The sequence below is a fragment of the Paramisgurnus dabryanus genome, chromosome 7 (assembly GCF_030506205.2).
Source record: "Paramisgurnus dabryanus chromosome 7, PD_genome_1.1, whole genome shotgun sequence".
Classification (NCBI taxonomy): domain Eukaryota; kingdom Metazoa; phylum Chordata; class Actinopteri; order Cypriniformes; family Cobitidae; genus Paramisgurnus; species Paramisgurnus dabryanus.
The window spans coordinates 3,460,578-3,472,965 of NC_133343.1; the positions used below are offsets into that span (position 1 = coordinate 3,460,578).

Consider the following 12,388-nt stretch of genomic DNA (forward strand, 5'->3'; position numbering starts at 1 on the left):
TCTCTATTTACCTTCCTCTTTGTCTATAAAAAAAATATATTACTAACAAACCCTTGGCTATGTATATTGTGTTGGACTTGAGGATATTTCCAGTGCACTTATGTATTGCTGTTCTTGTGTTGCCATAATTGCTTCTATTGTTTACCTCACTTGTAAGTCGCTTTGGACAAAAGCGTCTGCTAAATGACAAAATGTAAATGTAAATGTAGATGGTTTCATTGGACGCCACGTGCGGTGACGCGCCTACGCGTCTGGTCGGAACTTTACTTTTTGTTTTTGTTTGTTTAATGGTCTGACTAGTTGCTAAACTGAACTCTTGAACAAATACCTCATCGATAATAAAAATGTGTTTTGGTTTCCGACGTAAACAACGTGTTGTTTATTTGCCTGTTATATAAATATACTAATTTAAAAATTTGCTTTTTTCTTTGCGGAGTTTTACACGCTTGTTTATGTTGTTACTGCTGAAACCGTTTATACTGTAGGCCGATGTATTTTGGCCGTCAGTACAACAATGCTACTGACAAGCAACCAAATGTGTAAGTTTTTCTTTTAATCATAAGACTATACTCATCTTGTTTTACTTTTCAGGCATTTGTATTAAATATCAAACATATTAGTTATGAAATTGTCTGTCAACTATCTTTGATTTAAGATTAGCAATAAGTACAAATAATACACTGCACAGTCCAGATTGTATAAGTATACTGTATCCTTTTATGCTGTGTTCAGGACTTTGACAAAACCTGCTTGCGCTCTGGCAACGCTTGTCATTGTTTGCAATGCATGATAAGAAACGGACATAATGTTCTTTACATCTAACATTACACAAAAGGAAAGTGTTTCCATTTTATTTGCCGATTAATGAGTTATAATGGACTTTAAAAATGATTGAATCCAAAATTTGCCAAATTCCGTGACATTCTGCGGTGCAAATTGAATTTTTATGCTTGGATTCCGTAATTCCATCCGTGTTTTTCAAATCGTGGAAATCATAGGGCCCTACAGTAAGGGTCTGCTATGGTATTGTGAAGCACCTTTATTTGTAGCTCAGTGTAGCCCATAAAAAGTCCATTACATAACAAATAATTTTTGTGCAACAGAAAGGTCGTTGATGGAACCATAAAAAGAAAAGAAAAAAGGAAAAGAACATTCATTCATGTTACAGAATTGACCTTACCCATCAGTTTTTATCTATAGCTGCCAATTAGCTGTCAATCATCCAGAGAAGGAAAACCCCTAGAGAGAGAGAGAGAGAGAGAGAGAGAGAGAGAGAGAGAGAGAGAGAGAGAGAGAGAGAGAGAGAGAGAGAGAGAGAGAGAGAGAGAGAGAGAGAGAAAAAAATAGATATAACTTCTGCACAACTGTAGTTTACTGTAATATACAGTATGAATAGTATATGTATATATATATATATATATATATATATATATATATATATATATATATATAAAACATATATATATCCTAGGTTAAAATCTGCGATCTTTAAAGGGACACTCCACTTTTTTTGAAAATATGCTCATTTTCCAGCTCCCCTAGAGTTAAACACTTGATTTTTAACCGTTTTGGAATCCATTCAGCCGATCTCCGGATCTGGCGCTACCACTTTTAGCATAGCTTAGCATAATTCATTGAATCTGATTAGACCATTAGCATCATGCAAGAAAATAACCAAATATTTTTCTTATTTAAAACTTGACTCTTCTGTAATTACATCGGGTACTAAGACCGACAGAAAATTAAAAGTTGCGATTTTCTAGGCAGATATGTCTATGAACTATACTCTCATTCTGGCGTCATAATCAAGGACTTTGCTGCCGTAACATGACTGCAGGAGGTGCAATGATATTACGCAGCAGCTGAAAATAGTCCCCTTAGTAACTTTCAATAGCAGGGACTATTTTCAGGCACTACATAATATCATTGCACGAGTCTTTACATTAATGACAAATGCGATCCCACGGTGTGACAGAACTTTGATAATGCTCACAACGATCATAAATCGACTATTTTAAATCTCGCAGTGGGCACCCGGCTTTAGTCTATTTGAAAATACATCCAAGTCATATTGTCACAGAATGTTCTTTACATTATGTAGGACGAAAAAAAGTAAATCACAAAAAATGGTTTCAGTTGGGTTTTTACAGACAAGGTTGCATATACTGTATACACAACTACACTATACATTTTATTAAGTTATTTGCATGCATTCAGGAAGTAATCTTATACAGTACAGCAGCAGAATGCAAATTTGAATGTGTCCATGTTTTTTATTTGTTTCGTTTTTTAAAAGCCTTCCTGTCTCCCCCTTTGTCTCTCCAGTGAGGGTGAGCTCATTCTTTTGTGGGCATATGCAGACAGGCCTTAAAAGAGATGTACTATTATGATCGGAGAACCGCTCCGGCCACCACACCCACCCCGAGGACTCATAACAGAGTCGCTCTTTGCTATTAAAGGAATAGTTCACCCAAAAAGAAAATGATGAACTCGCCCTTTTGTTGTTTCAAACCCATACGTCTTTGGCTTTATTGAGCGCAAACAAAGAGGTTAGGCTTTTGTAAGGGAAAAATGACAGCATGTACATTTTTTAAATATCTTTTCTTGTATTCTACAGAAGAATGAAAATCTAACTGCAGCTTTCAATACTTTATTAAAACGCTTCCTCGCGGCCTGCAAGCTTTCTAGCCACCCAGTTTGTGCGAGACGATTCACAAAACTTGACAAATTCCTACACAGCAAAATCACCAGTGTTAAATTTTCAGGGATGGTGTTAAATACACAGTGTTGATGCTGTTTTAACACTATCTGGTAATAAAATAACACTGCCATTGCTAGGCCAGTGTTATATTCACGACAGTGTCAGTGTAAAACAAGGGTGTTATCAGATTTCACTCTGAGCGGTGTAAATCAAGCCCCGCCTCCACTAAACATAACCTGTCAGGGATTTTACCGCCATTTTCTTTCACAGGAGGACTGAAGAGATGAGGTAAATCAGTCTCATAATATTTACATGGTTTAGCTAAATTAAACTGTTATTTCTCTGTCTGACTCTACGCAGCCATATGCCAAAAAACCTAAATAAGATATTTTTCCCATTTTATTTCCCCTTTGTTCGTTATTTGGTTCAGTTTAATCAGAGCTACCTTGTGTTACGTTGTTCCCTTGTTAGTTTAGTATAAAGTTAAACTGCTAGCTAAAAGTTTAAAACCAAGAAGGATAATTTTAACAGGAGATATGAACGAAAGAATTGAACCATGATAAAACGCGACATGCACTACAAATTGAAGGTATGAAATTAAGTTAAATGAAAGCTCGTTTATTCACCATATGATGCTCGTTATAAGGTAATCATATAGGCTAGATACCGTGAGTTAACGAGGTCGTTTACATGCACGTGAGTGCACGGATATCGGTTAATTATTCAAATTACTGAAAAACACGGAGAAAACCGCAACCGCATCGTCATGTGTTTTTTTAAGATGTATGCAAACGGGAAATATCGCCAAACCAACAATTAATTTGACCAAAACCTCACAATATATCAATGCACAGATTGGATGCATTGTGTGTTGTAAGCTATTCGTGGCGCTAGATGTCAGACAGATGCAAATGGCAAATACATACGAAAGTGTAAAACGTGTATGGCGAACATTTTTTTTCTGTCATTATAGATGCTAGTTTGGTGAAAGTACACACTGAGTGCTTCAAATCATTCAGACGAGATGCTGTTTTTAGGGCAGTTTATTAAAGAAGACCTGACATGGATGACTTCCAATGAGAAACGACTGCTAATACTTATATAAATTCATTACAGAAGGTAAGTTTATATATTTATACATATAAATCATTTTATTTGACATAACTGAACAGTTAACCAATCTTTTTAGTATATGTTAGGAAGTTGTATGAGGAACCCAAATGCAGACAGATGTATGAACACAAAAGACTTTTATTATGTACAAAACAGAAAACAAAACCCACGAGGGGGCAAAACAATATAAACAGGAAGACTTAACACTAAACTAGACAGGACACTGGACTAAACTGACACTAAACTGGATACACTAAACAATTAACTAGACAAAACACTTGACATATAAACACTAGACTAGACTTGACTCTTAAACAGCGTACTCACAGGTATCTGGAAAACACAGAAACAATGCACAAGCACAGGACAATGAATACAAGAGGATTAAATAGGGTAACAAATCAAGAGGGGAACAGGTGATATAAATCAAACAATAATGAGGAGGCCAACAAGGGAGCGGGAAAAAGAGACAAGACACAGGGAACACGTGGTCAAGTAAACCAATACTGAAACCACGTGAACCCACACAAAACATGGGTCTGTCATGATTCTGCCACAAGACTAGATTAAATAAAGGACAAGATGGCAGGACCATGACAGAATCCCCCCCTAAAGGAGCGGCTTCCAGACGCTCCCCAGGGGAACACTAGACATGGGACAAGACAGACTGACAGATAGACAGACACCAAGAAAACATGACGCATAACATCAATGGGAGACAAGAATACAATACAAGAGGGTTGGGGTGACACAATAAAAACAACAAACAAGGGAGGGGGGGCGGAGGCAAAACAGAGTTCACAAAAGGAAGTCCAGGTAGGGTGGAGCTGGGTGGGCAAGGGGTCTTGGGTTCAAGGGTAGTAGAGGGCTTGGGACGAGGAGTCCGGGCAGGCTTGGTAGGGAGCTTGGAGGCAACAGGCTTGGATGGGGATGCAGGCTGGGAAAGGGGAACAAAAGGAGGCAAGGCAGGGTTCCAGGGCATGGTAGGGGTAGACAAGGGAGCCGACGGGGGTGAGCCAGGACTCACTGGGTAGGGGAGAGAGTTCAGGGAGGACATGGAGACAGTGGAGGAAGCAACAGGAGCCGGTGAGACAGGGGGCGCTGCGTCCGGCAGCGGAGACGAGACAGGGACAGGGGGCGCTGCGTCCGGCAGCGGAGACGAGACAGGGACAGGAGGCGCTGCGTCCGGCAGCGGAGACGAGACAGGGACAGGGGTCGCTGCGTCCGGCAGCGGAGACGAGACAGGGACAGGGGTCGCTGCGTCCGGCAGCGGAGACGAGAACGTGACAGGGGGCGCTGCGGGTGGCTGCGCAGACGAGAACGTGACAGGGGGCGCTGCGGGTGGCTGCGCAGACGGCAGGGGCTGCAGCGGTGGCTGCGCAGACGGCAGGGGCTGCAGCGGTGGCTGCGCAGACGGCAGGGGCTGCAGCGGTGGCTGCGCAGACGGCAGGGGCTGCAGCGGTGGCTGCGCAGACGGCAGGGGCTGCAGCGGTGGCTGCGCAGACGGCAGGGGCTGCAGCGGTGGCTGCGCAGACGGCAGGGGCTGCAGCGGTGGCTGCGCAGACGGCAGGGGCTGCAGCGGTGGCTGCGCAGACGGCAGGGGCTGCAGCGGTGGCTGCGCAGACGGCAGGGGCTGCAGCGGTGGCTGCGCAGACGGCAGGGGCTGCAGCGGTGGCTGCGCAGACGGCAGGGGCTGCAGCGGTGGCTGCGCAGACGGCAGGGGCTGCAGCGGTGGCTGCGCAGACGGCAGGGGCTGCAGCGGTGGCTGCGCAGACGGCAGGGGCTGCAGCGGTGGCTGCGCAGACGGCAGGGGCTGCAGCGGTGGCTGCGCAGACTGTGAGGTCAACCCCCTTCTCCTCCGCTTCTTTCTAGGGCGTGGTGCAGAAGCTGATGCAGGTGAGGTGAGGACAGTGGTGGGAGCAGCAGGCTCCGAAGAGGACCCCTCGGACGGCGACTCCCACGAAACCCTCCTCTCACGCTTACCACGAAGGTCAGGGGGCTGGACAGAGCTGGCAGGAACTGTAGTGGTCATCGCTGGGTCCTCCAGCGCCAGAACTCCCACGGTGAGACCCTCCGGGATGGCAGACAAAGGGATGGGACCAGCGGTTCTGGCTGGCTCCCTTCTAGAATTGACCCCGGGTCCAAACAGGAGAGGATCGTACCAGGTGGGACCCGGTTCAAGTACAACAGAAAAACTGCGTCCTCTCCTAGCGCAGCGACGGTACATCCAGTCCGCTGGGTTCTTAACTGGCTTGTGCATTCTGTTAGGAAGTTGTATGAGGAACCCAAATGCAGACAGATGTATGAACACAAAAGACTTTTATTATGTACAAAACAGAAAACAAAACCCACGAGGGGGCAAAACAATATAAACAGGAAGACTTAACACTAAACTAGACAGGACACTGGACTAAACTCTGACACTAAACTGGATACACTAAACAATTAACTAGACAAAACACTTGACATATAAACACTAGACTAGACTTGACTCTTAAACAGCGTACTCACAGGTATCTGGAAAACACAGAAACAATGCACAAGCACAGGACAATGAATACAAGAGGATTAAATAGGGTAACAAATCAAGAGGGGAACAGGTGATATAAATCAAACAATAATGAGGAGGCCAACAAGGGAGCGGGAAAAAGAGACAAGACACAGGGAACACGTGGTCAAGTAAACCAATACTGAAACCACGTGAACCCACACAAAACATGGGTCTGTCATGATTCTGCCACAAGACTAGATTAAATAAAGGACAAGATGGCAGGACCATGACAGTATATGTAGTTTTGTACATATTATTATTATTAATCTGGAAAGAAACTCACATGACCTGCTGCCAACTTTAATAAAAATATATTATCTTCTCATACATCGTTTTGCTATTGATGTCATATTAAATAGCAATCAAATTGATTACTATTTTGAAAATGTATAAATGAAGATTCATATTGTCTTGAGTGCTGTTTTTAATATAAAAAGAATGTTGAGTTTTCAGAGTCTTTATTGTCATTTTTTTGTGATAGGACCCTACCAGACTATATTTGAATACGGCATACCCATGAATTCTGGAACTGTTATTCCTTAACCCAGTTTGGAGGATAAGAGCTTACCAACTAGTTATGTGAGTACACACAGTACATTTGTACTGTACACTGTCTCTAACATGATTTATTATACTGAGATGATTTTGATTCAAATAACGGTTAAAACTGCACCCTTTTTGGTATTTTCTTGACTCTTTTTGTCTTTGAAAATCTGCAGAAATATGCTGAGGTGATGTATTGCAAAATAGCCAACATACAACAATATGGATGACCCTCTGTCTGGTCAACAGGAGTTGAAATATGGTAAGTGTACATGGGTTTGCTACTTTTACGGTTTTAAAGTTTAACTGTATACTCATGGTGTTTAAATTCTGTTTTGCTAGGACGGGGCAGTGATGTGGCAGCTCTTCCCTGGCTCATTCACCTCTTGCCTTCATTTGTGAAAGGAAGAAAGACTGGAGAGGGTCAATGTGCAACTGAACCTACTGATTGTGCGGTGTAAGTTTTTTAGTATTTTGTTCTAGTTATTTATTCAGCAGTTAGTTTGCTTGCATTGTTCACCCCATGTAAATGCATACAAGTTCATAAATACACACCAGATACATTCATCAAATACACTCTTTTAAAACACTCTTAGGTGATTAGCATCAATCCATGCTTTGAGGTGGATGAATCAGCACAGCCCTGCCTGCACTGCGTTGGGAACAGAAGTTGCATCCAGAATTTTTGCATCATTCTGGACCAAAAAGCCCTTCCCTCCATGATGAAGACCACTGATGCAGCCTTCCACTACATCATGAGTAAAACAACTACAGAACTAAATACCAGGTTGGAACGTATTTAAGAAAAATGAAACGTCTTTTGAATTGAAATGTCTGTTTTGTTATGGATAAATCTTTAGTATTGTGAAGGATAAGCATTTCTGCCTGCCAGTAAGGTAATTGCAGTATACCGGTATTTTAATGTTCAAGTTTTGAGTAGGGTGGCTAATTTTTTTAAAACTCTCATTTGATATATTAAAGACCTTATAATAAGTGGTTTTCATGTCACTGCGCTGTGGTATAAGATAACTTTGATTATTCCATACTGTATTCTGTTTCTAATTGTAGCTGAGGTATTTAAATAAGCAGTGTTAAATGCAAAGTGTTGTGTGTATCAATGTAAATATTAAATGTGATGTACTTTAATAAAAAGAGGTTTTGCAATATTTCTTGTCATTTGTCTTTTATAGAAACAACCCATTAGCAACAAAAGTGGCTATTAATCAGTATTTTAACACTTAACATTGTTGAATTCACATTACACTGGTGTTGACCTTAAATTAGGAGTGTTAATTTTTAACACTGTATTTCTGTGCCAACACCAGTGTAGTGTGGAAACAACAATGAATAGTGTGAACAAAGTGTAAAATTTAACAATATTGAGTGTTAAATTAACATATAATGGGTGTTGTTAAATTAACACTACACTTTTGACTAAATTAACACAGTGTAGTGTGGACACATATACACACTTTTCCAGTGTTAAATTTGACACCCTGGGTGTTATTTTAACACCAGTGATTTTGCTGTGTACCCGGAAAGCCAGAGGAGGTTTTTGTGGACCTCATTAATGTCTAAAGCAAACCACGCTCGTGATATTGCGCAAAAACCCAAACGTGCACTCATCTGAGACCGCACACGTAATCACTACAGGAAGGATTCGGTGTAACGCAGGATGAGATTTAAGGTCTGGAGCAGGTGAGATGAAAGAGAGGTCTGTCTCGTGTGTTTTATCAGTGCGCTGGAAAGATGGGAAAGATTTGTCTCTGTTAAAGGGACACACGGCTCCTTTATTAAAGCCATTTATCACCCTTTGAATATTCTCCTTTAATGGGCTCTCGGCCCTAATTACACAACTTTGTCAACAGAGGAACACGGGCAGGAGGAGAAGAGCATCACCCAGATGCAAAACCTCCTGTCCTGCATCCATACAGTCTCTCTCTCTTTCTCTTTCTCTCTCTTTGTGGTGGAGCATCAAACAGATAGTATTTCTGTATTGTGCTGTTATTATTCATTCAGATGTGCTCGTTTTTATGCCATGAAAAATAAAATGAAAACCTGTTATTTGTTTTGGAATATTGTGGTGTTTTTGCAGTAATATTGTGGCCCACATAATCTGGAATCAAAAACGCAAATCTACTCTTCCCCTCTAAACTATTTAACTTTATTTCCGGTTTGGCAGGTGGGTGGGGTCCAGGAGAAAATAACTGCGGTTAGCAATTAACAACACGACCCAACTTTAAACGATCCAACAGATTTCGATGGACAAATCGAAATCCAGCCCTGCCTTGTTTAATTTCAGAAGCCGGTTTCACTCGCATATACGTCACCATTTGGAAATAAGACAATCACTACTTCCGTTTCATGGTGACTTTAAATCTAAAAAAATAAATAAATAAGGCTACTTACCAACAACAGTACATTGTTTAATATAATATGCTTTGTTCTAAGCTTCTGAAGAAACTTTAGCATCACAGGAATTCGTACCAGTTGGAAATTTATATACATTTAAATGAAGTGAATAGTACAAAAACATACGCGTATCAGAAAAAAACACCCAATAATGATACCACACCCCTAACCCCAGACCTTAACCCAAAGGCAGAGGGGCGAAAGCAAATCGTACAAAAAATAATGAATTTGATCTAAAATATGTACCTGTATAGGGCCCTGTGATTTACGTGATACGGAAAACGCGGACAAAATAATGGAATACAAGCATTAAAATGGAATTTACTGTACAATGCGGAATGTCACGAAATTTGGCAAGTAATTTTTAAAACCCATTATGGGCCCTATCTTGCACCCAGCGCAATTGACTTTGTCAGTGACGCATGTATCATTGGTATTTTGCACCGGCGCACAGCGAGTTTTTCCCTCCACAGACGCACGTCGGCAAACTAGGGAATGAACTTGCGCTCCCTGGGCGGTTCAGCGCAAAAAAAGAGGCGTGTTCCGGCGCAAACCATCCCTGATGCTATTTTGCAGTTTCAAAAAACAATTGCGCCACTGACCAGAAAAAAAAAGTTTAAAGTCAGTGGCGCGTTGCGCGTTGTTCATTATGCTATTTTAAGGGCGCATGCTTGACCATAATGTATAGCGTGCACAACGCGCACACACTTTGCATCTAATCTACACAGATGCAACAGTTATTTTTGCAAATCATAAATTGTTACAATAAAAAATATTAATACACGAGATAAGGGGAATCATAGTGGTGAGCATTGTGGTGATAGTTTTTTTTTATTGTGTGGCTGCGTTAAAAAAATTCTCATGCAAATAACGATTAAAATATTTTCATAAGTTTGTTGTGTGGCTGTATTACGTTTATTTTATGTAAATAATAATTAAAATGTTTTCATTAAGAAACCTTAATGTATATGAACTTGATTTGTAAGTGTACTTTGGGGTTGGACCTTGCTTGCGTTTCTTGGGTCCGATTTCAAAGCCCCCAAACCCTTTCAGCGGTGAGGGTGAACGCAGCGATGTCCTCTGCTGGCGTCTGTGTAGAGGCAGATCCACCTCCCGTTACACGGTGTGCCCGATTTATGCTGGCAAGCTTGGGATTCCCACGTCTCCTGACATCATTGTAGTGCTTGGCGCAACGATGGGGATGCCAGCTGATGAGACTGTGGCTATTTCCTCTCACGCCTGTTTAACCTACGCTGATTTGGGAGGGTTTCTCCTGTCCCCATTAGGGCTGTCACTTTTGAGAAAAATCAAATTCGAACGGATTTCGAATATCATGCAATGTATCCGAATATATTCGAATATCTGGGCAGATTTCGGAAGAAAACTCTGCGGAATTCTGTGGATTTAATGCCCGTCATTGACAAGGACACATATCCCGTGCTTGAGCGTGTTTGTGAGAAGTAATCTCATTGACAACAAGGACACATACATAGCCTATCTCACGCGTTTGTGAACCGTCAGTGACAAGTACATTAACCCTGCGCGTGCTGTTTGCTCGCCTGTTTTCAATGATAGAGAGCACAAACCCTTTGATACTTGAGATGAACTAAAACTTACCGCTGAGTTAAGCAGATCTCACTTGACTCTGTCGTCTATGTGACGCGTGACAGTCAGCACATGATCATTTAAAATCCGTTTACAAGACAAATGCTGTTGTTGTTTAATATAAAGTTTACATTGCGTGGTAAAAATAATAAAATTATCTTCATTCATGCTAATTTCATAATGCGAACGTATTAACACAAGCTTTTATTCTGCTATAATATTTAACACTATAAACAATAATATGTCATTTTATATACAAACTATAATTCTATCTTGACATGCACATTAGGTTCATGTTGGTCCAATTTGATTCCCTCTCTTGCGCACAGTTGCCGTCGTCGGTCTCACTCTCAGCCTCCTTCCTATTACGAGGTGTTACTGTAAAAAATGCGTTACATATGGCATTTAAAAAACGGATGGTTTATTTAAAGTTCGAATACGGATATTTCACGTCATGTTCGAATGCATATTCGAATATCGAATAAAAAGTGACAGCCCTAGTCCCCATACAAAACAACTTCTCTGTCTTTGACTGCTCTTACAAGAACGTGGGTCTCCTCAGCTGTAAACCGCTCCTGGCGTACGCCTGGTAAATCCGTCATAATAATAGCAACCCGCCATGGAACTTTCGCACTTGCGTTTAAAGGGAATGTTGGATAGCGTTCTGATTGGTTTATTTGACGTTACGCCCAAACCACACCTATGAATAATGAACCTACTTCAGACCAACCCCTTATTGATTTGTGCCCGGCGCAAAAGTTATTTCTCACGGCGGGAAAATAGCAACAGCGCCCAAGATCCGCCCACAAACTCACTTGCGCGTTGCGCTTCGCACTTGCGTTTCAGATCGTTAAAATAGGGCCCTATAACTCATTAATCGGCAAATAAAAAGACAAAAATGCGCAAAAATCCTTGATCTTAAAAAATGCGATAGAATATGCGGGATATTCATGCAAATTTATGCAATGAAATGCAAAAACTGCGAGAACTTGCAAAACTGTTTTCAGCTTTTGCAGCTTTTCAATGATGTTCACATCACATAATCACTTCAATTCATAAGGTTCCCATGGCAACAGGGGACATGGCTGCGCTTGTGTGAAGTAAATGCAACATTTTTCAACTTTCTGCTAAGATATATGTGTTTTTTGCTACGAAAATGCGGAGATTATGAAATCATGCAAGCCTCGCATATTTTGCACACGGAAATCTGCAATTAATGCTGTGAAAGTGCGGCGATTTTGAAAAAATGCATCCCCGCAAATAAATATGCGGACTTTGGCTGATTATGCGATAAATCATGTGATCGCATAATCGCGTTTTTCTGGAATGACTGACTCTTAAAAAGGGGTATTTTTCTTTAAAAAAATATTTAAGCAAAATAAATTTTTCATAAATTGGGTAAGTGTGGATAATCGCGGTATTGCAGATTAACATTAAATTAATCAGGAACATGTTTTTTTATA

The 12,388-nt window shown here is 41.1% G+C and overlaps 2 long non-coding RNA genes across 2 annotated transcripts in view; one reads left to right on the forward strand and one right to left on the reverse strand.

Annotated features, from left to right (window-relative positions):
• Positions 1-12,388, reverse strand: part of LOC135783178 (uncharacterized) — a 78,860-nt gene that overhangs the window by 11,082 nt on the left and 55,390 nt on the right. The window contains exon 3 of the long non-coding RNA XR_010545589.2: positions 1,181-1,239. This is a non-coding gene — a long non-coding RNA (uncharacterized lncRNA). The remainder of the gene's footprint in view (positions 1-1,180; positions 1,240-12,388) is intronic.
• LOC135783176 (uncharacterized) lies at positions 2,952-8,254 on the forward strand. Its single transcript, XR_010545588.2, has 5 exons — positions 2,952-3,820; positions 6,847-6,944; positions 7,085-7,170; positions 7,251-7,365; positions 7,505-8,254. It is a non-coding gene; the product is annotated as an uncharacterized lncRNA (long non-coding RNA).